The sequence below is a fragment of the Rhineura floridana genome, chromosome 4 (genome assembly GCF_030035675.1).
Source record: "Rhineura floridana isolate rRhiFlo1 chromosome 4, rRhiFlo1.hap2, whole genome shotgun sequence".
NCBI classification, from domain to species: Eukaryota; Metazoa; Chordata; class Lepidosauria; order Squamata; family Rhineuridae; genus Rhineura; species Rhineura floridana.
Genome location: NC_084483.1, coordinates 3,054,078 through 3,080,520, shown reverse-complemented (window position 1 = coordinate 3,080,520; position 26,443 = coordinate 3,054,078). Strand labels below are relative to the sequence as shown.

The 26,443-nt window shown below is 42.3% G+C and overlaps 1 protein-coding gene across 3 annotated transcripts in view; it reads right to left on the bottom strand.

The window, feature by feature from the left end:
• The window catches only part of SERTAD2 (SERTA domain containing 2), a 163,431-nt gene that overhangs the window by 71,790 nt on the left and 65,198 nt on the right, over window positions 1–26,443 (bottom strand). The window contains exon 2 of one of the 3 annotated variants that reach the window (XR_009762086.1): window positions 6,622–6,750. The exons of the other annotated variants lie outside the window; for them this stretch is intronic. The gene's annotated coding sequence lies outside the window, so the exon portion shown is untranslated. Of the gene's footprint in view, window positions 1–6,621; window positions 6,751–26,443 lie in introns of those variants that run through there. 3 annotated transcript variants of the gene reach the window in all.

The following is a 26,443-nucleotide window of genomic DNA, read 5'->3' as shown; positions in this document are numbered from 1 at the left end:
GCCTGCACACTCAGACAGGGAGGAGAGTCTGCTGTACAATTCTTGAATTGTTGTCACGGCCATTAACTTTGCTGTAGTAGTAGAAATATCAACAGGGCTGAAAGTTTGCTATGTGCTGGTTCCAGAGGAATATTTCTATTTTACAAATTATTTCAAAATTACTCCAATTAACTAAAGAATTTACTATTGTCCAAATATGAAACTAAGAAGATTAAGTCAATCTACTCTCTGTGCACACATTTTATTCAAGTTAAAATATATCTGACATTTATCAATCACGTTAAATGGGCTGGATCTTCCCAAAAACATTTGGAAAAGCTGCTTTCCTTCTCCCCTAAGAACAAGCAAACAGTTAGACTCTGTATCTTGCCACCGTTTGCACACAAGGGCAGCGGTACGTGAGTCAGTAGTATAACAAAGCCTTTTGGGAAGGAATACCAGCCCATGGATAATGCGTTCATTCTCTAGGAATTGGAACTGCATACAGAAGTCTAGTGTTCCTAGTTTCACAGGGAATTGTGGTTTCTCTAGGTGAAGTCTGCTATAATAAATTCCAAAAATCAGTATTTCCCAAATTTCTGATCACTGAGGTACATTTTCTCCTGTATTAAAACTGGAGGTACAAGCAAGAGATGGATTGATTCCATAAAGGAAGCCACAGACTGAACGTACAAGATCTGAACAGGGTGGTTTATAATACATGCTCCTGGAGGTCACTGATTCATAGGGTCGCCATAAGTTGTAATCGACTTGAAGGCATATAACAACAGCAAGAAGAACAACTATTATTACTATTTCTACTACTACTACTAATAATAAATGTTAACATTAAATGTTGCTCCATCCTCTTGATCGTTTTGGTGGCCCTTTTCCAAACCTTTTCCAACTCTACAATATCCTTTTTGAGGTGACCAGAACTGTACACAATGTATTCCAAATGCAGTCACATTTGTATAATAGATTTGTACAATTATTATGATACCAGCAGTTTTATTTTCACTTCCTCTCCTAATGGACCCCTAGCGTGGAATTTGCCTTTTCCACAGCTGCTGCACACTGGGCCGACATCTTCAAGCTAGCTACTATGACTCCAAGTTCTCTTTCCTGACCAGTCACCAGCACTTCAGACGTCATGAGCATATATGTGACATTAAGATTTCCCCCCCCCCAAATTGCCTCACTTTATACTTGTTTACATTGAATTTCATTTGCCATTTTACTACTCATTCACTCAGTTTGGAGAGGTCCCCCTTGGAGCTCTTCACAATCCCTTTTGTTTTAACAACCCTGAACAATTCAGTATCATCAGCAAACTGGGCCATCTCACTGCTCACCATTATTTGCCTCAGTTCCTCAGGCTTCCTTCCTGCAAATGTTAGTTCAGACACAGGGATCTGCCCTACAGCTTCTGCTATGTTCTTAGCGTGCTGGGAGGAGACAAGCCCAAAGCAGTGTCTCAAGCAGAGACTCAACAGTCCTGTCTCCTGCCCTCAAGATATAGACAGCCTTGTCAGAAAACCGATTATCTCTAGACCCATTCCATTCTGGGTTAAGGACTAGTTATGGGACCGAATCAGTCCAGTATGCTGATGACACACAACTCTATTTCTCTATTTCATCTGAGTCAGAAGAGCCTGTGCCAGCCCTTGACGGGGTGTCTGGATGAGGGTCCAATAAGTAAGGCTTGCCTCCTGATGCAAATATCACTTTCAGGGGGCAACCAATGTTAATCAGGCCCCTGGCAAGACAGGAAAGAGCTAAACCCTCCTACGGACTTAATGTTGCTCAAACCTCCAAATGGCTGTTACATACATTTCTTTTTTTAAAAAAAGCCATGCACCTTAATTATATTCATGCAGGAATCATCATATCTAGCATGGCCCTGTATTCACTTAGCTGTTTCACAGAGCAACTCAAGTGAAGCATGGCTGAAAAGATGTCATTCCTTCATACTCTACTGAAAGTGGCCTTTACTACCCAGCTCTTTGGTTTCCAGATGAGGCCATTAAGATGCCAACAGCCATGGTTGTCTGGGAGGTGAGTGGGCAACTGTTTAGTAGGAACTGGACTGTGATCCACTATCACTGTTTACAAAGGCCAATGAATTGACAAGGCTGATTTCCAAACAACCAGCATACTATTATCACTATGTTCAATGTGCAGCTCAGACCCTTATTATGGACTTCTAACATTGGGTCAAGTGGCAGGGGATGGCACAGAGAGAGAGAGTGAGAGTGAGTGAGTGAGTGAGAGAGAGAGAGAGAGACAAAGAGAGAGAGTGAGAGAGAGAGAGATGTGAGTAAAACCAATAAAAGAACAATATATTTGAGGGGGGGAATCTAGTGTCAGGGGAAAGCCACTGAAGTTTGGAGCAAACAGGATCACTCCGCAAAGATAGAGAATATGCGGACCATTGAAAAATCCAGTGCTAAATCCAAATTCAGCTAAATTCTTGTCACTCAGGATTGCCCTTTATTTTAGTGAACATTTCCAATGAATTAGGAGATAAGAGTCAGTATGAAGATTTGAAGTATGGAGCCTCAAAGTTAACTCATACACCTACCTCTGTTTTGTTTGTCTGCTTATTTCACTTTAAGCACATGGTATTTGCAGTAAGGCAGTGGATATGCTTGGTCAGCTGATCTGCTTGTTTTCCACTGCACCTAACATTTGGTACATCTCTGAATTCCTTAAGTATCTTTTATCCCAAGTAACCATTAACTAGGAAAATCCTTGATAAACATACCTACTGTGTGTTATTTAATATACTCATTATCTGTCTAAAGTGGCAGTCCAATGCACAGTTACATTAAAAGCAACCTGCATTGAATAGAGCCAACTTCCTAGTAGGATCAGGCTGGAAATATACTCCATTTTAGTACTGTGTTCTTTGTGGATTTGCATCCACATTCAGGTTCACATCTTGCAAAGATACATTTTTATATAGACTTACAATAAATTTATTCTCTGATGCCTCTCTTTATGTATGAAACTGGCATCACTCAAAAACAAGAGGTAGTGATCAGCAGGCACTGTACTTCTACAATGTCTGGAAATCCCAAGGTTTGCAGAAGTACAAAATGTTTCTAGAAAAATCCTGAAAGCCCCCACCCACCCCAAAAAAACCAGAAGGAGAGTGAGTATGCTCAGTGTGCACACAATGATGACCAACTGTCTGGGGAAGGAATGGAAAACTGGGTAACTGGGCAACTGGGGCAATGGAGTGGTGGAAGATTGGAACAGAAGCACTATATGCTGCAACACTTTGTTGCAGGCAATGAAGTGGGGCTTTCCACAATGAAAATTTTTCTAGGACTTTATTTTGCAGTAGAAAATGTTTCGCTTCATATGTTCACTAATGACAATGAATGGATGTCAACTGCAAATACATGAAGCAATCTTGACTATTTCAAAGGTTCTAGCTTCGTTTACTAATTACAAGTACAATAAACATGCTAAATTAGATCATTTTCTAGAAAACAGAAAAATTTCAGATGCAGGTGCAGTTTCCTGCAGACGTTTAGAATGTATGGATCCATTTTTTCCCCACAAGCTGGGAAAAGAGTTTTGAGAATGTTGGGAGGCACTAATTGGGGGGAAAAATAGAGTGGGGAGCTTGAGACTTTAGCTGAGAGAATAAAGTATCCCCCTCCTCACACAATGGCTTCGTTTGTCTGATATGGTAAGCCAAATGATAGCTTACTGGGGCTGCATGGGCTCCTGAAGCTGATTTGCTCTTCCTTGGTCCTTTTTACTGCCACGCTGAGCTACCCCAAGATATCACTCATAGCTGAGCTCTCTCTTTGCCAACTTTGGTCTTTGCTCTCTGTGATCCCGTGGTATGATCTGGAAACACAAGAGGCCACCACCTTGCTGAAGTTAAGCAGGTCTGGATCTGGTCAGTGCCTGGATGGGAGACCACTTGGGAATGACATGTATTCTGCCTTGGATTCCTTGATGAAAGAAAGGCAGGATATAAACGTAAGAGAATAACGAAATGAACTAAAACACAAGCTGTAGCCAACAACAAACCTTAGCTAGAGCTGGTGGTTACACTTGCTGGCTTGGGCTGTTGGAATTTGGGGATCCAACAACTTCTGCAGGGCACCAGATTCCCCATTGCTGGTGATGACCTTCATTTGCTTTACTACACTTGTCACAAATCAAGACACCCTTTCGTCAGCAATCCCATCGGTCCTATGTCTGTGGAAAGCTGATTAAGAAGCATAGTCTGCAATGCTGTATGCAAAATAACCTTTGTGATGCAAGAACCCAGTGAAATATAGAGGTTCCCATTATTTTCTTTAAGCTGGGGCACCACAATCTTAACATTAGGCCCTCTTAACTATAGTAAAGAAATCTGGACCCAGCAGTGGGAATGCATGCACCCTTCTTCTACCATCTCCCCTCTCTGAAGAAAATACTCCACCATTATACCATGGTTAAGGAAAACATAATAATTACTCAATAACAGGCAAAAAACTCTTTTATTTATTTTATTTTTTATTTATTAAATTTATATACCGCCCGACTAGCAATAGTTCTCTGGGCGGTGAACATAAAATAGCATAAAAATACAATGAATAACAAAATAATACTAAAATACAATCATCAATCCAATACAATAAACATTTTTAAAAGTAAATCAGTGTAACTTAAAATGCTTCAGAGAATAGGAAGGTTTTGACCTGGCGCCGGAAGGAGAGCAGAGTCGGCGCCAGGCGTACTTCCTCGGGGAGACTGTTCCATAGTTCGGGGGCCACCACTGAGAAGGCCCTAGATCTTGTCATCACCCTCCGGGCCTCCCTGTGAGTTGGAACCCGGAGGAGGGCCTTCGTAGCAGAACGTAGTGCACGGGCCGGTTCATATCGGAAGAGGCGTTCCGCAAGGTATCGTGGTCCCGCACCGTATAAGGCTTTATAGGTTAATACCAACACTTTGAATCTAGCCCAGAAACATATTGGCAACCAGTGCAAGCTGGCCAGAACAGGCGTTATATGCTCGGACCGCTTGGTCCTTGCCAGCAATCTGGCGGCCGCATTTTGCACAAGTTGTAGCTTCTGAACTGTCTTCAAAGGTAGCCCTACGTAAAGCGCATTACGGTAATCCAAACGTGAGGTTACCAGAGCATGTACCACTGATGTAAGGTCCTCTTTACTCAAATAGGGACGTAGCTGGGCTACCAACCGAAGTTGGTAAAACGCATTCCTAACCACCGAGGCTACTTGAGCCTCAAGTGAGAGGGAAGAGTCTAAAAAGACTCCCAGACTACGAACCCGGTCGTTTAGGGGGAGTGTAACCCCGTCCAGGACAGGGTATATATCCACCATCCGATCAGAGAACCCGTCCACCAACAGCATCTCAGTCTTGTCTGGATTGAGCTTCAGTTTGTTAACTCTCATCCAGTCCATTGTCGCGGCCAGGCAACGGTTCAGCAAATCGACAGCCTCACCTGAAGAAGATGAAAAGGAGAAGTAGAGCTGCGTGTCATCAGCACACTGATGACAATGCACTCCAAAACTCCTGATGACCTCTCCCAACGGCTTCATGTAGATATTAAAAAGCAGGGGGGACAAAACTGACCCTTGCGGGACCCCATATTGGAGAGCCCGCGGTGTCGAGCAATGTTCCCCAAGCACTACCTTCTGGAGACGACCCGCCAAGTAGGAGCGGAACCACTGCCAAGCAGTACCTCCAACTCCCAACTCCGCGAGCCTCTCCAGAAGGATACCATGGTCGATGGTATCAAAAGCCGCTGAGAGATCAAGGAGAATCAACAGTTACACTCCCTCTGTCTCTTTCCCGACATAGGTCATCGTACATGGCGACCAAGGCTGTCTCGGTGCCAAAACCGGGCCTAAAACCCGATTGAAATGGATCTAGATAATCAGTTCCAATAGCGCCTGGAGCTGCCCAGCAACCACCCGTTCCAAGACCTTGCCCAGGAATGGAACATTCGCCACTGGCCTGTAGCTGTTAAAATTGTCTGGGTCCAAGGAAGGTTTTTTCAGGAGTGGTCTCACCACTGCCTCTTTCAGACAGCCCGGGACCACTCCCTCTCGTAAAGAGGGATTTATCACTTCCTTGGCCCAGCTACCTGTTCCATTCCTGCTAGTTTTTATCAGCCAGGAGGGGCAAGGATCCAGTACCGAAGTGGTTGCACGTACCTGTCCAAGCACCTTGTCCACGTCCTCGAGTTGAACCAACTGAAGCTCATCCAACAAAACAGGACAAGACTGTGCTCCGGACATCTCACTAGGATCTACTGCTATAACTTGAGAGTCTAGGTCCTGGCGGATACATGAGATCTTATTCTGGAAGTGATCGGCAAACTGATTACAGCGGGCCTCCGATGATTCCACCGTGTCCGGAGGGTTTGAATGGAGAAGCCCCCGGACAACTCGAAAGAGCTCCGCTGGGCGGCAAAGAGATGATTTAATAGTGGCAGCAAAATGATGTTTTTTAGCTGCCTTCACTGCTCCTACATAGAGCTTAGTCGAAGCACTAACCAGCGCATAATTGTATCCGTCGGGAGTTCGTCTCCATTTCCGCTCAAGCCGCCTCCTATCTTGCTTCATCGCTCTCAGCTCCGGAGTATACCATGGAGCTGTATGAGCTCTACACAGGAGAGGGCGTGCAGGAGCGATCGTGTTTACAGCCCGGGTCATCTCCGTATTCCACAGAGCAACCAGGGCTTCAGCAGGAGCGCCAGTCCTATCAGCCGGAAAATCTTGCAGTTTAAGAACATACCTATAGCCAACAGATATTTCTATCAAACTTTAAAAAGCAGGGAATTGGGCAACTATAGTGAATGCACCAGGGGAGCAGGGGACCTGACCTCTCTGAGATATCGTACTGCCCTATAAATTTGTCAAAATGCAAACAAAATTTGGGTTGGTCTTTCACAGTCCAGCCCACTTCCTGTGAGGAGGTGGGAGGGGACAGGAGAGTGAAGGAGGGAGAGGGAAGCAGAAGGAGGGGATTGGAAGGGGTGAAGGGTGGGGGAGGGAAAGGGCAAAAGGGAGGGGATAGGAGAGGGAGGGGAAAGCGGGTTTGATTATTTGCATGCTTTTTGAGTTCAATGGGATTTACTCCTGTGCAATCATGCTTAGGATAGGTGAAACTGACTTGGGGGAGGAACGGGGAGGCAGAGGAGATGGAAGGGGCGGACACTGGGCAGAGTGAAAGCCCCTTTCCTTTCCAAAAGGAAAACATTGTGAACAGTATCATTCTTGTTTCCCCCACCGTTTTATTCTACAGCAGGCACATGTAGTCTCCCAATCTGATTTAAACCAAAGCTTTCCCTAGGTGCTAGGAAAGGCCCTATTCCCCTCACAGAGCTACAATACCGAGAAGAGGGGCTGACCGTTAAACCACTCTGGCCACTGGAGCTCTATCAGGGGAATAGGAGTATCCTAACAACTCTGAGCACCCTTCACAAACTACACTTCTCAGGATTCTTTTGGAGAAGCCATGACTGTCTAAGTGAAATAACATTCTGGTGTGGGTGTGGCCACCTGATTAGTCAAGTCAAACAGTTGTGAGTCTGGCTTTTAGAACACTGAAAGTTGGTTCTTACTGAGCATGCCCAATGTTATAATAGACTTAAATGTTAAATTTCTTAAATTAATTAAAAATCAGCCAGGCATTTTAAAAACTTTTAAACTGCAGAAGATGAAGGTCAGAGTATGAGGCAAGGTCAGTAATAGGATTACAGGTGCTCTGTGAACATGGCTGATTTTTAATGAATTTCAACAAATTATGAGACCACTGAAACAAAAAAGTCCAACAGGGGTCTGGATTGTTTTTCTCTTGTTTTACACTTTGAACTCTCAATTCTCTGACTGTTTTGTGTATCGCTATGAAAACTTAGAGGATTGTAAAGCAAGCGTTTCTGAGTTCAGGACTGTAAGTTTTGTAAAATTTTGTTTTGACATGAGCTTATGAGAAGCATCAGAATGGCATGGGGGTATTTTCAGTTTAAGATGGAGAAATGCGAAAAATCCACCCTGGCTATAGTATGCAACCACTCTTGTGGCTGTATAATCATCACACTGAGATGGAAATGGAAATGGAAATGGACTGCCTTCAAGCTGATCCCGACTTATGGCGACCCTATGAATAGGGTTTTCATGGTAAACGGTATTCAGAGGGGGTTTACCATTGCCTTCCTCTGAGGCTGAGAGGCAGTGACTGGCCCAAGGTCACCCAGTGAGCTTCATGGCTGTGTGGGGATTCGAACCTGGTCTCCCAGGTCGTAGTCCAACATCTTAACCACTACGCCACACTGGTTCTCTACACTAAGCTGTAGTTACTCTTTTTTTTAATGTTATACCACTTAACATAATAAAAATCTCAGTCTAAGCCGTTTACATAAAAAGCATGAAAAATACACCAACATTCAATAACATTTCCTAAAAACTGGATAAAAGCAAAACTGCAACTGTATAACAAAAATAAAACTGTGTACAAAATAAACAGTGTAAAAACAAAACAAAAAATTAAAATTAAAGAGTCACAGTCTAGGAAACTGGGGTAAACAAGCTTTCAATAGGGTGTTTAGAGATCACTACCATCTGTACCTCACAAATTATCTGATGAAGGCCATTACAGAAGGTGGGTGGATGCCACGATGAAGGCCCACGGCCACGTTTTCACCAAGGCCCCCTCTGCACTATACATTTAAAGCAATATCATACCACTTAAAGCAGCAGAGGATGCTGAGAGCTGTTAGGTGACCCCTATTCCTCTCAAAAAGCTCCAATTCCCAGAGTTGTTTTTTAGCAATCAATCCCTATTCCCAGGAATTCCAGGAACTGTAGCCTTGTACGGGGAATAGGATGAGAGGGAGCCAAGCATAATGCCTCCTACCACAAGGTCACTGGCAGTGCATTTTAAGCCATCCCTCATTATCCTTAAAACATCCTCCCACATGTCTTTCTTCTGGATTTCTTTACAGCAGTGTCTAGGGGCCTCTAAAGACCTGTTTGGCCCCTTCTCTTTGGAGTGTCTGCTTATTCAGGTGATGTGTCTTAAGCCCAAACTACGTAAATCACAGATAATAAATTAAAATTATCCCTGGACTGTTCCACTTCAGATTGTTGGAAGTGGTAGTGGTAGTGGTATGAGTAGTGGCGCTGTAAACCGCCCAGAGAGCTTCGGCTATGGGGCGGTATACAAATGTAATAAATAAATAAATATATGTGGCCCTCCCAGACAAAACAAACAAAAAACCCCAACCCCGCATATGGAAAACTCGCATGTCACAGAGAGTAGAATTATTCTTCCCAACGTATGACTTTCTGTGTGCAGGGAGATGTTTTTACTTGAGGGAATATTTAGGCTGTATGTGTAAGATTGTGTGGCTGTAAATGCAAGATCCCAAAGCAGGTGCAGTCGAAGAACAGTTTTACTACAACGCCTACTAGAATATCTGTTTTTTCAGAGCATTCTGGCTCCATAGAGGAAATGTTCCTGTTTTCATTGAGCCCCATAGATCCTATAATCTCAAATGCCAACAAATTCTTAGTTCTTCTGAAGTTGACCAACAATCTCATGCATAAACTGAGGTTTCTCCATAACATGCCCTTGTTTTGCCATTTTATATGCAGGTGGAATTGTCTGTCCTCTCATTTGGACAGGACTTCATCCACTTCTTCTCTGGGGACATAAAGCCCCAGATGCAGTGAAGGAGGGTGCGGGGGGACGCAAAGGCTAAACCAAACTAGGGGCATAAAAAGATGAGAGCAGCCAATCTAAATCTGATAGGGAAGGAGAGGGGAAGGCAACAAAAGGGATTCAGAGGAGAGGAGCTATATGCAAACAGACCAGCAGGACGAAGTGATGATTTTTGCAGCAGCTCTTTGGGAGGCTTAAAAGGGAGTAAAGGCAAAAGGTCAGGAGGCCCAAGGTAAGGCATGGAAGAGATCATCAAGGCTCAGACTAACAAGGATTGTCAGCAGAAGGCACAAAGGGGGGAAAGAATGGTGCAGAACAGACAAATATCAGGGCTTCAACCCACGATGAGGCAAGACACATTCGAGTCTTGGCAGTGCTTCCAGCTTCCTAACTCTGTGCTCTGTTCTCTTATCTGCCCTAGCTCCTCCAAGGTCCTCGATGCACTCACTGAATGCCCTGACTCAGTCTCTGCCAAAGACATACCCCTCCCCTTCCGCCCATGTCATTTTTAGGCTGGGGTAAAAGGATTTCATTTCAGCCAAACTGGCCATCTACCTTCCATCATGGAATTTCAACTGTTGGAAAAGTCTCCCACCTTTAAAAAGCAGGAGGGGGAGAGAGAGTGAAGGGAAAGCTTTTAGGACCAGTAGAGATCAACTGTTTTTAAAAGCATTATTCTAAGAAGCAAGTGAAACAAGCAAAGGCAGAGTACAAGACACACAAAGGGACAAGCCAGAAACTGAACTGGTAGGGATCTGAAATCACACACACACACGCACAGAGCGCGGTGTGCGTTGCTAAGCACAATACGCAGACTACATTAAAGCACAGTCTGTCACTCACTTAACATGATATTCTTGTGCTCAACCGATGTTTCCTTTCTGTGTCTCTCATCTAAACACACCCATGCCCAAAAAGGGTAGGTTTCAGTCTCTAATATTCTCCAACACATTATCTGCTGCAGTTAGCATGCTGCTGCCGAATCAAAACAAGCTTTTTAAAAGTGTTTTTACAAAGTAGTTAACCAACAAGGCAATTCTATGCACGTTTACTCAGAAGTAAGTCCCACTGTGTCCAATGGAGCTTAATCCTTGGCAAATGCACACAGGTTTGGAGCCCAAGTTGTCTCTGTTCCAAGGCCAATAATATTGCCTGCATTTTCTGCACTTAAAAAATCAATGATGAAAGGAGTTCTGTGCAGAAGAAACTCAGACCTGCACAGTCCTTATGGCCATTGCTGTCTGGAGTTCTCTATGAAACTGAAAATATGTGTTTGCACAGATGGGCATTTTCAAATTGCTAACTGTTGGAGACGGATGTAAAAAGCAGAAAACCCTTGTTATTAAAACCACTGGTAGAAATAGATGAAGAGGAGGCTCCACATTGCAATACTAGTCATTTCACATGGGTATCTTCCAGATCAAGAGTAGCCAACAACATGGTGCCCTCCAGAGGCTGTGGACCACAACTCCCATCAGCCTGAGCCAACATGGCCAATGGCCAAAAACATCTGGAGGATGCTACTTTGACTACCTCATTCTAAATCATTACAAAACCAACAGTAAAGGCAGACTGCAGAAGATCCCAAACCATTGACTTAAATAGAATCTGCTGAACTGGGAGCTTATATTTCACCATCTTGACCAGTCTGGGCCATCTAACCTTAATAAATGACTGCAAAAATACATTCACATACTTTTTTGGAGTTTCTGGTTATTTATTTATTTATTTATTTATTTAAAATATTTCTATCCCGCCCTTCTACCCTGCAATAGGGAACTCAGACCGGCTTACAATAAAATCACACGCATACATAATACAATTATACACAATAAAAACACAAAACGTTAAAAATGTAAATGTACTGCCTTCAAGTCGATTCCGACTTATGGTGACCCTTTGAGTAGGGTTTTCATGAGGCTGAGAGGCAGTGACTGGCCCGAGGTCACCCAGTGCGCTTCATGGCTGTGTGGGGATTCGAACCCTGGTCTCCCAGGTCGTAGTCCAGTAAATTAAAATACATAAAGTACAATTAAAATACATAAAATACAATATATATATATACACATACATGTATATATATGCATAGATATATGGGGGAGTGATACTAAAAGGACTCAAAAGATAAAAATTAAAAATAAAGAATGTAAAAATAAAGAGCGTATAAACAGTGTCAGGCTCACCTGTCAGTCCCTCCCAAAGACTCTAGACGAAACAAGTTAGTTTTCACAAGTTTCCAAAAAACCATCAGGGGGGAGCAGAGCGGGCTTCTTGGGGCAGGGAAGTCCACAGCCTGGGAGCCACAACTGAAAAGTCACTCTCCCGCATGCCTGAATCTATCATCTTTCAATTCAGGCACATGGAGGAGATCAGAGGCAGATCGTCTTCAATCCAGGGTAGGAACATATTAGTGAAAGCGGTCCCTCAGGTACACTGCTCCAAGGCTGTTTAGGGCTTTAAATGTCAAAACCAGCACTTTGAATTGGGCCCGGAAACAAACTGGGAGCCAGTGGAGTCGACAAAGCACAGGGGTGATATGTCCCCTGCACCGTGCTGCAGTTAACCTTCTGGCTGCTGCATTTTGGACCAACTGTAGTTTCCGAACCATTTTCAAAGGCAGCCCCACGAAGACTGTGTTACAGCAGTCAAGCCTCGATGTCACCAATGCATGTGTCACTGCAGCCAAGTCAACTGCTAAATGTAGACTGCTATATGGCTAGATGTAGCTACCCAGATTTTGAAGGAATATGGTTATCTTTGAAAACATCCAGTGTGTTTCCCCCTTTTATTTTCTTTAGATTCCCTAAATGTTAAGACAAACTGCTAGCTCTGTCAAGACCTTAATCTAAGAGTAACAATTTGTTGTCCAGTTGCTGCAGGGCTCTTTCTTCTGCCCCATGCAATGTTCGCTGTTCAACTGAGAACATAATCAGGAACGTGTGTTTTGCTTTACACTCACTAAAATCTCTTTTCTTTAAGATTGTGAGGCTGCTAACTGGGTCTTTTTTTTCCTTAGGTAACACTTAATTTTTGGATGCATACAGTATAAATAAAAAATACTATTAAATGTGTTTCAATGTCATTAATGTAGGACAGAAATAAGGAGGGAGCCATTTTTAACTAGCACCGTGCAGCCAATTCAGGTATAACATTTGAATTAGAAATGTGGAAACATGAAAGACTCATATGCATCATATATGGTTCCAAGGATCATATGCAAAAAAGGCCCATGAGTAACCTTCCATGCGATCTGCCTATATTGGGGCACTGAGGAAGGAAACAGAGTGCTGCTGTTCAGACAGAGAACTCTAGGTTCTGTGCCTACAGGGCGCACAACATGACAGTGGTTAGCTTAGAGAAAAAATACCCAGCTTTATTTACTTCACCAGGAATCATGTGTAACCTGAAAGCTTGCGTGCTTAACATAAAGGTGTATGGGTTCAACAGAAAGTAGTGCTTTTTTAAAAAAAGAAAGAAAGATGTGTCTCTAGGGTTTGGCATAAAAATGCAACCCCAGTTTACACCCTGCTCTCTTCAGGCTTTGCTGTTCCAGCAACGTCTTACAAGAACAGCTTTTCTATCATTGTGTCTTGCAATACTTATATGAAGCATGCTGCTAACCCCCAACCCAACAGGGCATACATTACCACTGATTGAAAATCAGTTAAAGAGTAATTGGGAGCCAGCTTCTTCTCAGTCATGACTCCTGATATGTGTAGTCTACCAGCAAGGTGTAACGGTTAGACTGTTGGCCCTGGGAGAGCAGGGTTCAAATCCTCACTGAGTCATCAAGCTCCACTGGGCCTGTCACTGTCTCTCAGACTCATCTATTTCACAAGGTTGTTGAGAGGACAAAAAGAGATGATTGTTGCCCTGAGCTCCTTGAAGGAAAAGCCCAGTATAAATGAGATAATAAATTACAGGACCATCTGACTTCAGAAAGAGCATCCATAAGGCCACAGCTCCTCTTCCCCCATCCCAAATCACAAAAGGGGAGCTTCAATCTCTCTTTCTCCAGGATTACTTTGCTCACATGAGCCAACTACTGCCATGAGTATTTGGGGTTAGGTTGGAGTGATGGATAAGCCAAGTCTGATATTATATGAGGCAATGTTCAGGGTCTGCATGCATTGTTTTTCATGGATCCCATGAAAGGGTCACATCCATACCATACATTTTAAATACACAGCTTCCCACAAAGAATCCTGGGAACTATAGTTTATCCCTCACAAAGCCACAATTCACAGCACCTTTAACAAACAATAGTTCCCAGGATTCTTTGGGGGAAGCAATGTGCTTTAAATGTGCTTAAATGTATGGTGTGAATGTAACCTAGGATTCCCTGACCAGCTTTTCACTTCAGTTTTTTCTCTCAAAATGAATTAACATGTTAATAAAGAGGCACTGTTCCATTACATTGTGGGCCTCTCTCCACCCCAAACTTTCCTAATATTTTTTTTTTATGTCTCTGAACTTTGTGCCCCTTTTTCACTAGAAATTACATTGGCCAGGAATGAAATGGTACACCCTTGGCAATGAATCAGGAGAACTACTGTTACTTCACAGTTAAAAATAAAATCTAGAGCTGGGGGCCAGGGGGGATGTTATCTGGAAATGCTCTTCAAGACATCATTAGAGGCTGCTAAACAAGAATGACTGGAAGGAATCACAAAAGTAAAGCAAAAGTGTCAATAGTTTTCGTCCTCCCCCAGCCCGCATCTTTAACAATGTAGTTCCCATTGAAATCCATGTCTCAAAATCCAAGCCCACCATGTAATAAGATTCAGATTCACTAATAGGCAAAAATCCTTGCAGTTTAAGAACATACCTATAGCCAACAGATATTTCTATTGAACTTTAAAAAGCAGGGAAATTGGGCAGCTATAGTGAATGCACCAGGGGAGCTGGAGACCTGACCTCCTCTCTGAGATATTGTACTGCCCTACAAATTTGTCAAAATGCCAACACAATTTGGGTTGGTCTTTCACAGTCCAATCTACTTCCTGTGTAGCTTGGAAGAATTTGGTAACGTGCCTCTGAGCATATGGTGAGTGGTGGCAACACCTGCCATCTCCAAAGATAGAGAATTATATTTTTCTATGTTTGTTGGTGTTCTTCTTACTTTGCTTCTTTTCGGTGTTACTAATGTTTCTACTGAGAATCTAAGCTAGAAAATTATATTTCTCTCATTCATCCTAGAAATATCTGTCAAATCTATTTTTATTAATTTCAAAGCCTTTTTATTGGTCAATGTCATCAGTCAGCGGCAATTATTCATGACGGAGTAAGACTGTCTCCAAAATATTGGAAGACGCCTGTGGATGAATTTGTTTTATGTCAGGAGATGGATGCACAACGATCAACACACAATCTTGTTGTGCTGAGAGTTGCTAGGACAGCCTTTCCCAACTAGCGGGCCACCAGATGTTGTTGGACCACAACTCCCATCAGCCTCATCCAGCATTGCCAATCGTCAGGAAAGATGGGAATTGTGGTCCAACAACATCTGATGGCCCACTAGTTGGGAAAGGCTGTGCTAGGAGATGCCCAGTTCCCCTCACAGAACTTCAATCAGAGTGGTTGACTGTTTAACCACTCTGGCCACTGGAGCTCTGTCAGGGGAATAGGAATCCCCTCTCAGCACCCTTCACAAGCTACACTTCCCAGGATTCCTTGGGGGAAGCCATGCCTGTCTAAAGTGAAATAAAGGTCAGGTGTGGGTGTGGCCCCGATTAGCCAAGCCCAGCAGCTGTGAATCTGGCTTTTAGAACTCTGACGGTTCTCACTGAGCATGCCCAAGTTCAATGCTAAATTTCTTAAATTAATTAGAAATCAGCCAGGCATTTTTTTTAACTTTTAAACTGCAGAAGATGAAGGTCAGAGTATGGGGCAAGGTCAGTAACAGGATTACAGGTACTCTGTGAAGATGGCTGGTTTTTAATTAATTTAAACAAATTATGAGAACTCTGACAGAAAAAAGTCCAAACAGGGTCTAGTGTTTTTCTCTTTCTTTTTACACTTTGAACTCTCGATTCTCTCTGACTGTTTTGTGTATCGCCATGAAAGTTAGAGGTTATTAAGCAAGTGTTTCTGAGTTCAGGACTGTAAGTTTTATAAGGTTTTGTTTTGAAACTGGTAACAGGGATCAGACTGATCGAACATACAAAACTGATTCTGGCCTGCTTGCATTGGCTGCCTGTATGTTTCCAAGCCCGATTCAAGGTGCTGGTTTTAACCTATAAAGCGTTACACGGCTTGGGACCACAATACCTGATGGAACGCCTCTCCCCACATGAACCCACCTATACACTACGCTTAACATCAAAGGTCCTCCTCTGGGTGCCTACTCCAAGTGAACCTCGGAGGATGGCAACAAGGGCCTTCTCAGTGGTGGCCCCTAATTATGGAATGATCTGTCTGACGAGGTGCACCTGGTGCCAACACTGTTATCTTTTCGGCGCAGGTCGAGACTTTCTCCCAGGCATTTTTTAACAGCGTTGAATAGCATGTTTTTAACTTGTCTGTCGGTTTTTATGGGTTTTAATTTGGTATGGTTTTAAATTTGTGTACTTGTTTTTAATGTTTTTAATTGTTGTAAACCGCCCAGAGAGCTTCAGGTATGAGACGGTATATATATATATACCTCATGGCTGTATAATTAGCACTCCACCACCTCTAGGCTAGAAACAGCACTGAAAAAACCTAGACAAAAATTAATATTGTTATAAATATATTACATTGTGCTTCTCCTCCAAATGTCACACAGATTGTGTGTGAATTTCAGTTTGTAGTATTACACTTCCCAATGTTAGTCCTAAAACAAGCGAGATATACGATTTCTTAAATACAGTTGTAAATGAGTTCAGGACTGATGGAAATAGCTGAATGGACCTGTGGTGTGCAAATGAAACAGCAAAATGTCTGTATCTGTTCTAGGGATCATTACAGCTCATGAATTAAGAATAGGAAACACTGTCATTTCACAGCAGGCACACAATGAAAAGGGTCCAAAAGAACAAACTGCCTAAAACAGAAAAGTGGATCCTTCACACATTACCTCCCCCCACAACCCCAGCCAAATGTCCACATGATGCAGATTACAATGTGTCATCATTAGAGGGCGTGAAACAACAAACCACTTGCCAGTGGAGGAATGGATGCAACTCTGACCTTACAAAAGTAGGCTACATTCCAGCCAAAGAAAAGTCGGAGGTTGCTATACACACACCTCTCTCCATCCTTCGTCTAGGCAAGCAAGTTTAGAGAAAAGGCGGGTCAGAGGAGACATGATGGAAGTGTATAAAATTATGCATGGCATTGAGAAAGTGGATAGAGAAAAGTTCTTCTCCCTCTCTCATAATACTAGAACTCGTGGACATTCAAAGAAGCTGAATGTTGGAAGATTCAGGACAGACAAAAGGAAGTACTTCTTTACTCAGCGCATAGTTAAACTATGGAATTTGCTCCCACAAGATGCAGTAATGGCCACCAGCTTGGACGGCTTTAAAAGAAGATTAGACAAATTCATGGAGGACAGGGCTATCAATGGCTACTAGCCGTGATGGCTGTGCTCTGCCACCCTAGTCAGAGGCAGCATGCTTCTGAAAACCAGTTGCCGGAAGCCTCAGGAGGGGAGAGTGTTCTTGCACTCGGGTCCTGCTTGCGGGCTTCCCCCAGGCACCTGGTTGGCCACTGTGAGAACAGGATGCTGGACTAGATGGGCCACTGGCCTGATCCAGCAGGCTCTTCTTATGTTCTTAAGAGGCGTTATCACAGTTCAAGGGCATAGAGCACTCCAGGAGGGAGTGGACCAGGACCTAGGATGCAGCCTAGGGTGAGTCCCAAAGGCTGGATAGAGAGGCCTGGAGGGCCATTAGGCTCATTCACTTATACATTTTCATGAGAGGAGTCACAATAAATTCAACCTTGCCAAGCAAGATTAAGGACTTTTGAAACAAACCTGTTTTCTCTCAGGATAGATTATAAGGTGGACCTTATCAAGAGTTATTGTTATTATTAAATTTATATCCCACCCTTCCTCCCAGTAGGAGCCCAGGGCAGCAAACAAAACGCTCTAAAACATCTTAAAAACAGACTTTAAAATGCATTAAAACATCCTTAAAAACATATTGAAACAAACATCTTTAAAAACATCTTTTAAAAAGTGTTTAAAACATCTTAAAAAGCAATTCCAGCACAGACGCAGACTGGGATAAGGTCTCTGCTTAAAAGGCTTATTGAAAGAGGAAGGCCTTCAGTAGGCACCAAAAAGATAACAGTGATGGTGCCTGCCTAATATTTAAAGGGAGGGAATTCCACAGGGTAGGTGCCACTACACTAAAGGCCCTATGTTGTGCGGAACGGACCTCTTGAGAAGATGGAATCTGCAGGAGGCCCTCATCTCAGAGTGCAGTGATCGACTGGGTATATCATTTATTATGACTATGATAAATTACCATTTTTATACTGTTGTAGATGGAGTTAGCAAGTACCATAGGGGCACACTGTCACATGCAGAAGCTCAAAGATGGGAAGGATGCATGACTGACACAAGGCAGAGTTTGCGTAAACATGGGCTGCTATCTCAAGACAAGACAGATAATTTCTGAAAGTTTAATTGTGCAAGCCAGCCTTGACAAAGAGAATGGGCAATTAACAAATCCTAAGCTAGGTAAATGATGCACTTGATCTTTGTAGAGGTGGGTTTCATGATATACCTGAGTACAAGGCTGAGCATCCTTACCATTTAAAAAGTGGCCCCTATACATATATTATGTGTGGTGTAGTGGTTAAAGTGTTGGACTACGACCCGGGAGACCACAGTTCGAATCCCCACACAGCCATGAAGCTCACTGGGTGACCTTGGGCCAGTCACTGCCTCTCAGCCTCAGAGGAATGCAATGGTAAACCACCTCGGAATACCGCTTACCATGAAAACCCTATTCGTAGGGTCGCCATAAGTCGGAATCGAACTTGAAGGCAGTCCATTTCCATTTTTCCATACATACAATATTTCCTGTCATCACCTACCTTCTATTGGTAGTTCATGTGCTCTGGGAAATTATGCACCTCATTTGCATGCTTGCAAAGAAAACCTTGCTTGCAAATGTTGCGGCTGGGCACCTTGAATGAAGCATTTGTGTTATTTGTTGACAGCTGTTTTGCATCGTGTAGCACACTGCCACAAAGGTCTTAGGGCAACATGGTTTGGAGGCATCAAATCAGGGGTACATCTTAAGCACCAAGGCCAAGACACATGCCTCCTTTACCATAATGATTTCACACACACACGCTCTGAATTAATATGGTTCTTTTAAAAAGAACACAGTCCTACTTGTTCAAGGCTTTAGTTTGAGATTCACAGTAGAATGGTAGAACCACCCCAACAATACACTAATAATGATAATGATAATAATAATAATGTTTTTATCCTGTCCTTCCTTCACAGAGCTGAGGGCAGCTTAGATGCTCCTTCCCCCAACCATTTTCTCCTCACATCAGCCCTGCAAGGTAGGTTAGACCAAAATATAATAACTGGCCAAAGTCATCTATTGAGCTTCATAGCTGGGTGAGGATGGCCCATGGTGAACATTCTAACCACTAAAACCACACTGGGTCAAGAGATATCATGAAATATAAAGAGTCACAGACGGATCCCTACCCCGGAGAGAGAGAGATTTATTTTATTTCCATCGAAGGTGGCAAGTAAAATCAAATCATAGTTGGCACTAGAAGTCAACACAATTGGCCCAAAGGGATTCAGGGTGGGCTCTCACTTCAAGGTGGAAAAAAGCCAGGATGGAAGTGGTCTGGTGACCATGTACAGCCTTTAAGCAGCATAAACTGAAAGTCCACCAAACTCTTCTGTGTGCTGCTCTTTCCGGGACTCTATCTCAGAGACATATGCCTGTAGCCCTGCCCCTACTGGACTGGGGCACTGGAGGCGGGCTAGAGGGAGGTTGGAGCAGCCCTTCATTGATGGCATCCTCACTCACGAAGAAGAGGGAGCAGCAGCAGCAGCTGGCCGTATACAGAATACCGGGAAAGGTTAAATTTGTTTGATTCATGGCAAGCCAATATTAGGTGAGAAACTCATCAGTGCAACAGACGTCTTTAGAATGTGTACACCAGTTTCATACATCAAGCATTAGCTAGCAAGGGTTTCCCCTTGTGTTCAGTTGAAAGAGCTAGGCTCGAAATGTCAGATATAGTTTGATTAGAGCATAAATTTCAGCCACAGAAGGTTACTGTAATAATTGTGCTAACTGGCCAAATTAGTTCTAAAACCATAAATACTTTGCATATTGAATTTAATCTGGAGAAGGCAAACATCTCTTTTTTTTACATTTCTCCAAAGAAGTGGGAAAGAAGATGTTCATAATACACAAGAAACAGAAGACCACCCATTAAGATGAGGTTATTCTAGACCACTGGATTTCTGAACTGTGGACTTTGGGGACCTGCTGGCTGCCCCTTACATCCAGCTGCTTGTACAGATGCTTTTCACTGAAAACAACCTTAGGCCAAGAAAGCAAGGACAGAGGAGTTTCCAATAATAAATGTAAGAGGAGAGGAGTCTCACCCGTTCATTTGTTAGCCAACATGACACATCATATAAAGTCTGAACAAATTAGGACCAGATTATCTGAACGACCGCCTGCTCCAGTATAGACCGTTAAGATCACTTGGATCATCTGGGGAGATTCTACTTGGCATTGCACCCTACAGAACATCATAGGGCAGTGATCTGAAAACAGGCATTTTTTGCACAACGGAGTGCCCTTCCCTCTGCCATACATGAAGCAGCAACCATCAGTTGCTCCAGACATCTTGTAAATACATTATCTTTCTGCCCAGGTTTTCCCTGACCCATAAGTTCACACTTTCCTTTACCTATATAAATTCCCTGAATTCCTGTTTTCATATGCTTTTATACTCCTGTTTTATTGGTTTTGTTGTATTTTTGTTTTAAAGCATTGTGGTTTATAAATATTGTAAATAAATACATAAACCATATTCCTTTTGATTGGTGTGGATGAAGAGGGCCTCTCTGCCAATTTGTCCATCCCAACCAATTCAAGCACAGAACTGGCCTTAGAAGCACCACTGTCAGAATGCAAGAAGGGCAATTTCTAATACCCTAGATTTGTTTTAAGGCACATTCTAGATTACCTGCCAGCCATCAAGTCAATCATTCAAGATTGGAAAAATAAGAAACTGAGAGAAGCAAAAGTGAGAGATCTTTTCATCACTAATCAGGGCCTATGTCAGCAGGCAGTCCCTATTCTAAGCTTTCATTAAGGAAAAAAAGGAAAGTCTCTAATCAAAGCAATAGTGAATAAAGTGAGTTTGAAATCTGAAATTGCACAACCTCAAGAATATTTTCATTTTGTTTATCAAAATTGGCAAAATGTTTTTGTTTGTGTTTCTCTGCAAGGTGTGAAATATGCACTCAGAATATTTTTGGTAGTCTCTGAAAGCTTATGGCAGAATAAATTTGATAGTCTTTAAAATACCACAAGACTTATTTTGTGGCACCTTATGTCATGGGTTCCTTTTTGGGGTTGTTGTTGTTGTTATGTGACTTCAAGTTGATTACGACTTATGGTGACCCTATGAATCAGTGACCTCCAAGAGCATCTGTCATGAACTACCATGTTCAGATCTTGTAAGTTCAGGTCTGTGGCTTCCTTTGTTTATGGAATCAATCCATCTCTTGTTTGGCCTTCCTTTTTTTCTACTCCCTTCTGTTTTCCCCAGCATTATTGTCTTTTCTAGTGAATCATGTCTTCTCATTATGTGTCCAAAGTAGGATAACCTCAGTTTCATCATTTTAGCTTCTAGAGATAGTTCTGGTTTAATTTGTTCTAACACCCAATTATTTGTCTTTTTCGCGGTCCATGGTATGTGCAAAGCTCTCCTCCAACACCACAGTTCAAATGACTTGATTTTTCTCTTATCCGCTTTTTTTCACTGTCCAACTTTCACATCGATACATGGAGATCGGGAATACCACGGTCTCAGTGATCCTGACTTTAGTGTTCAGTGATACATCTTTGCCTTTGAGCACCTTTTCTAGTTCTCTCACAACTGCCCTCCCCAATCCTAGCCTTCTTCTGATTTCTCAACTATTGTCTCCATTTTGGTTAATGACTATGCCAAGGTATTGATAATCCTTGACAAGTTCAATCTCTTCATTGTCAACTTTAAAGTTATTACATAACTCTTCTGTTGTCATTACTTTAGTCTTTTTGACGTTCAGCTGTAGTCCTGCTTTTGTGCTTTCCTCTTTAACTTCCATCAGCATTCATTTCAAATCATTACTGGTTTCTGCTAGTAGTATGGTATCGTCTGCATATCTTAAATTATTGATATTTTGGGAACTGTACCAGGCCCCCCACTACCTTAATCCAGCCATAGGCACTGGCAACAACTCTTTTGCTGCCCCATTTTTGGGGCAAGGAAAAGGCTGGAAAAAAGAGGAATCTTGTCTACCAGTAGTTGCTTTGGAGACTGACAGCAATTAGAGCTGCCAGGAAGCATCTTTCCACACAGTGCCTTGTTAGAGCAAAGAGGATGACAACTGTCATATTCATACCCTGTCTTGTGACACTGCACACAACATCAGGCTGGACACAACTGAAAGCAGAATACTGGATTAGATGGATCTTGGCTTGATCTGGAAAGGCAGTTCATGTGGGTAAATCTTTAAACTGGCAGGACTTATTTTATCAATTCCATTTGTTCCACTCAATCTGAAATAGCTTGACACTCATGGCATAACTTATCAAAATCCCCCCCTTTAAATTCAAGCACTAACTTGCTTAGATGAATAACAGAGTTACAACAACAATGTTCATACAACAAGTTTAGTAGGAAAAAGTAGGTTCTCTTTACAACTGGAATGATCTCTGGAGAACTTCACAGCTACATGTGAACTACAATCATCAAATGCATCCGGAAGAATAATTACAGGGTGGAGTGCCCCAGCAGACGTTACTGCTGCTAGAAGGGTTTTAATTGGGGGGGGGGTTACATGATGATGATGCCGCCAGGAAATGGGTTGGGGTGAGGATGGGGAGACTAGTCAGGAAACCCACTTGGCCAGAACTGTGGAAAACAAGAGCAGAGCAAGAAATACCATCAAGTGCAGCACATAGCACTAAAAGCTGTATCCACTATGAGAGGTCACAACACTGGACAAACATCTGGTCTAGCTAACTGGGGGTGGGGGGTCCACAGGTTCTTCATTCCTGCACTAAGGCAACTCAGAGAGAGTGCTTTCTAGGAAAATTTTAGACTTTAAACCATCACTTCCAGAATCTGTTAAGTATCTTATTAAAAGCCACAAGTTCCGCTTTCTTACGCCCACCTTTTCCTCCCAATCCAAATGCAAGAATTAGTCCACTTGCTCCATAGGAAGGTATGGAGAATCCATTCTTGGTCTGTGTTGTTTTTGGATGTTTTTATCCATAATTCAGTACCATTCCACATTAATTCGACATTTTTATAGTCCGAAAATAGTATTTAAATACACTTTTATCTCAAAATGCATACTGAAAGGTGTCTTTTATCTGAAAACATGTATTTAGATGTTTTGATACATTTAAACTGCTGAGAACTGCATTGCAACATTAAGAAAAGTGCAAAATTTGTTGGATAGCTGCTTTGATCCCCACATTAACCATTGGAAGCACAATATTTTCCCCAAAGAATCCTGAAAACTTTACTTTTTTTAAGGGTTCTGGGAATTGTATCTCTCTGGGGTAAAATAATGTACTTTCCATGTGCTTTAAATGTATGGTGTATATTCAGGAATCCACAAAGCTCAAACCCCTCAAACAACCCTAGCTTGGGATAGTGGAGAGCTAACACTTTTTGTACTGGAAGGGAAGGTGATGGCACAGATATGTGCGCTCTATGAAAGCCAGTACCAATAGCATATTATGTAGGGTAAAGATAAACTAAGCAAGATACTGCAACTCTAAATGTTTGCAGAAACATTAAAATGATTAAGTGAAGTACTGAGTTGCAGTTTTTCAAGTGGAGATCTTTCCTAGGCTTCCTTACTGTTTCAGGCCACATTCACTGCTATTAGCTATGGATTTAGGAATGCAAAATATAGCACATGAAAAATTCTCCAGATCAAGTAGATCATTTTAATTTGCACAGTGGTGGGAGAGGCAGAGCAGCCTGCTCTGAAGTTAGCTTGCGGGCCAATAAAGGCAGGTTTGTAACTTTTATACAGCAATCTGGTTTTTGTCTTAGCGCATATTTTGCGATCAGGCGTAGCAAGCGACAACTTCATATTACAATAGCAATTCTCACAATACACATCCCACAAACACTTTTTAAAAAAAGTATTTAAAAGGCAGTGCATTTGAAACAGTGTCCCAAGGCTTACACTGCAATCCTAACCCCATTTACCTAGGAGTAACCCCACTGAATTCAATTGAGCTTACTTCTGAGTAGACATTGTTAGGATTGTGCTGTTAATTGTTTCTCATTTGACTCGCTTTTGGAACTGTGGCTGTGGGCAGCAGGCCAATAAAAGTAGCTGCTTGAAGCCTACAGATAAGACTGCATTGCATTCACTGTGTCCGGGAGGTCTGACTGAACAAGCATGCATGCTTTAACATGCCTATACAACAACTCAGCTACGAGGAAGGAAAAAATGCTTTCCACAAGAACAGAACGGATATCTTGTCACTGGTGCTTAAACAAACCGAAGCAAACGTGCTGCAAAACACCCTAAGACACTTTTGTAGCAAACTTATTACAAATGGTGAATGGACAATAATTTTAAAAGTACTATTTAAGGAAGGGTTTTAGGCACAGAGAAATATAATAATTCAAATCCTTTTAACCACACTTTGCCCAATAAATAAATCCAATAATTTTGTAGCCTGGAAGCTAGGATTAGTCTGAAGGTAATTCTCTGTTGGCCAAAGCACTAGAAGGTTCCCAGAGAAGCTGTGATGGTATGAGAAAAAACACTGAAGGGCTTCTGGTATTTGTGACCCATTCACCAGCAAATATGCACATTAATAAAACATGGGGTGAAGGCAAGCAGTGCTGGTTTGTAAAACAGCATCAGTTCTAAAACTAAAACTAAGCCACACACTTGGAGCATCCTCTTCTGTCGAGGTTCCTCCTTCAAGCCAGCTGCAAAACTCAGATTCATTTCTCTTGCACTGGCTACCCCCTGCTGACTCACAAGTGCTTCTCCAGCCCCCAAGCTGGTGAGGTGTTACAGGCCAGCAGCCAACTCCCATGATGCTCTCAGAAGAAACAAGCCATTGAGCAAGCATCTTACCCAGCTCTAGAGACAGACCAACAGCAAGTAAGCTATAAAGATAACCATGTTTCCCTCCCCCTCAATAGGCCATATAGCATTTCTACTATATCATTATAATTGTTTTATGAACTTAAATTTTCCCACTGATGTTGCTACTTTGCGAGTCACAGCCATGTGCAGTGGTGCCACAAGCAGAAATACACCCAAATTTACAGTCAGAAAATGGAAAGTGGGCTAGGAACTGAGTATATATATATATTGTTCTGATGTGAACAGAAGGAGGAACTTAGCAAAAGAGCAAAAAAGTATACATTAGCATTACATACCAGAGATGTTCAAAGCTTTGTCATGATGAGGCTCTCTAAATAGGAAACACAATTTGTATCTCCCAAGTCAACAATAATTAGTGGTGTATACTCAAATTTACTTCATAAGGATAAGCTACAACTTTATACGCTGAAATCATCCCATAGCACTTAAGGTGTTAACATAACACAGTCAAGGTGTTAAAAGCATGCTGAAGGGTGAAGTGGGGACTCTCACCTGTGCTAATGACTGTGAGTATGGAATGGAACAGTATGATCTCGCACATGGATTTATTTAGAGGGTATGTATACCGGTTTTCAAGCCAAAGCCTGAAATGTTAAAACAATCCATTAAGATACAATTTAAAAAACTGTAAGAGTTAACAAAAAAAAGTATGGCATTAGAAAGACAGATAGCCCAAATGAACAGCTGTCAGGTGCGTATGGAGCCAATGCAAGGGGCCAAGAGCTAGGTCCCCAAAGGAAGGCTCCCAGGAAGCAAAACATGTAGGAGAAAGTCTGGAAGTGAGAACATTGGTGATTCATTGGTCTCTAACAATAAGGAGATAGAGCTCATACACAGGTCAGAGTACATTGACAGGAAGTGGAGCAATGAGCTCTCAAAGCAAACCCAAAATGTGAAAGATTGGGGAGGAAAGGGTCAGGATGGAGCTGGCATTGTTCCTTGCTGCTACTATAGTTCCTTAAGAAGATCCACTTCATATTTTGAAAGTCATTGTCCAACATTTATGATTTCATTACATTTTACAGCTATGTCTATATAAAGGGACAAAAATGTGCTGTGAAAACAAGTTAAAATTGTTGAACTCAGGATTTACTTCTGAGTTAACTTGCTTAGCACTGGGCTTTCAAGCTCTCATCTTCAGATTGATTGGTTTTTCTTTTGGATTTGTAAAGATCTAATGAACTCAAGCCAGGAGCCCTATTCCAAAAGATTAGAGAAATGAAAGGGAAATATAAACCAAGAGTAGGATGTTGAATAATCAACAGGGGAACACATTGACTTATTGAGATGAAACAAAAGGAAGATGGAAGCAATACACTGAAAAACTCTATAAAAGAGATGACAGGATGACAGATTCATTCACGGAGGAACCATAGGATGAAGAACCAGAAATTTTAGAATGTGAGGTGAAAGCTG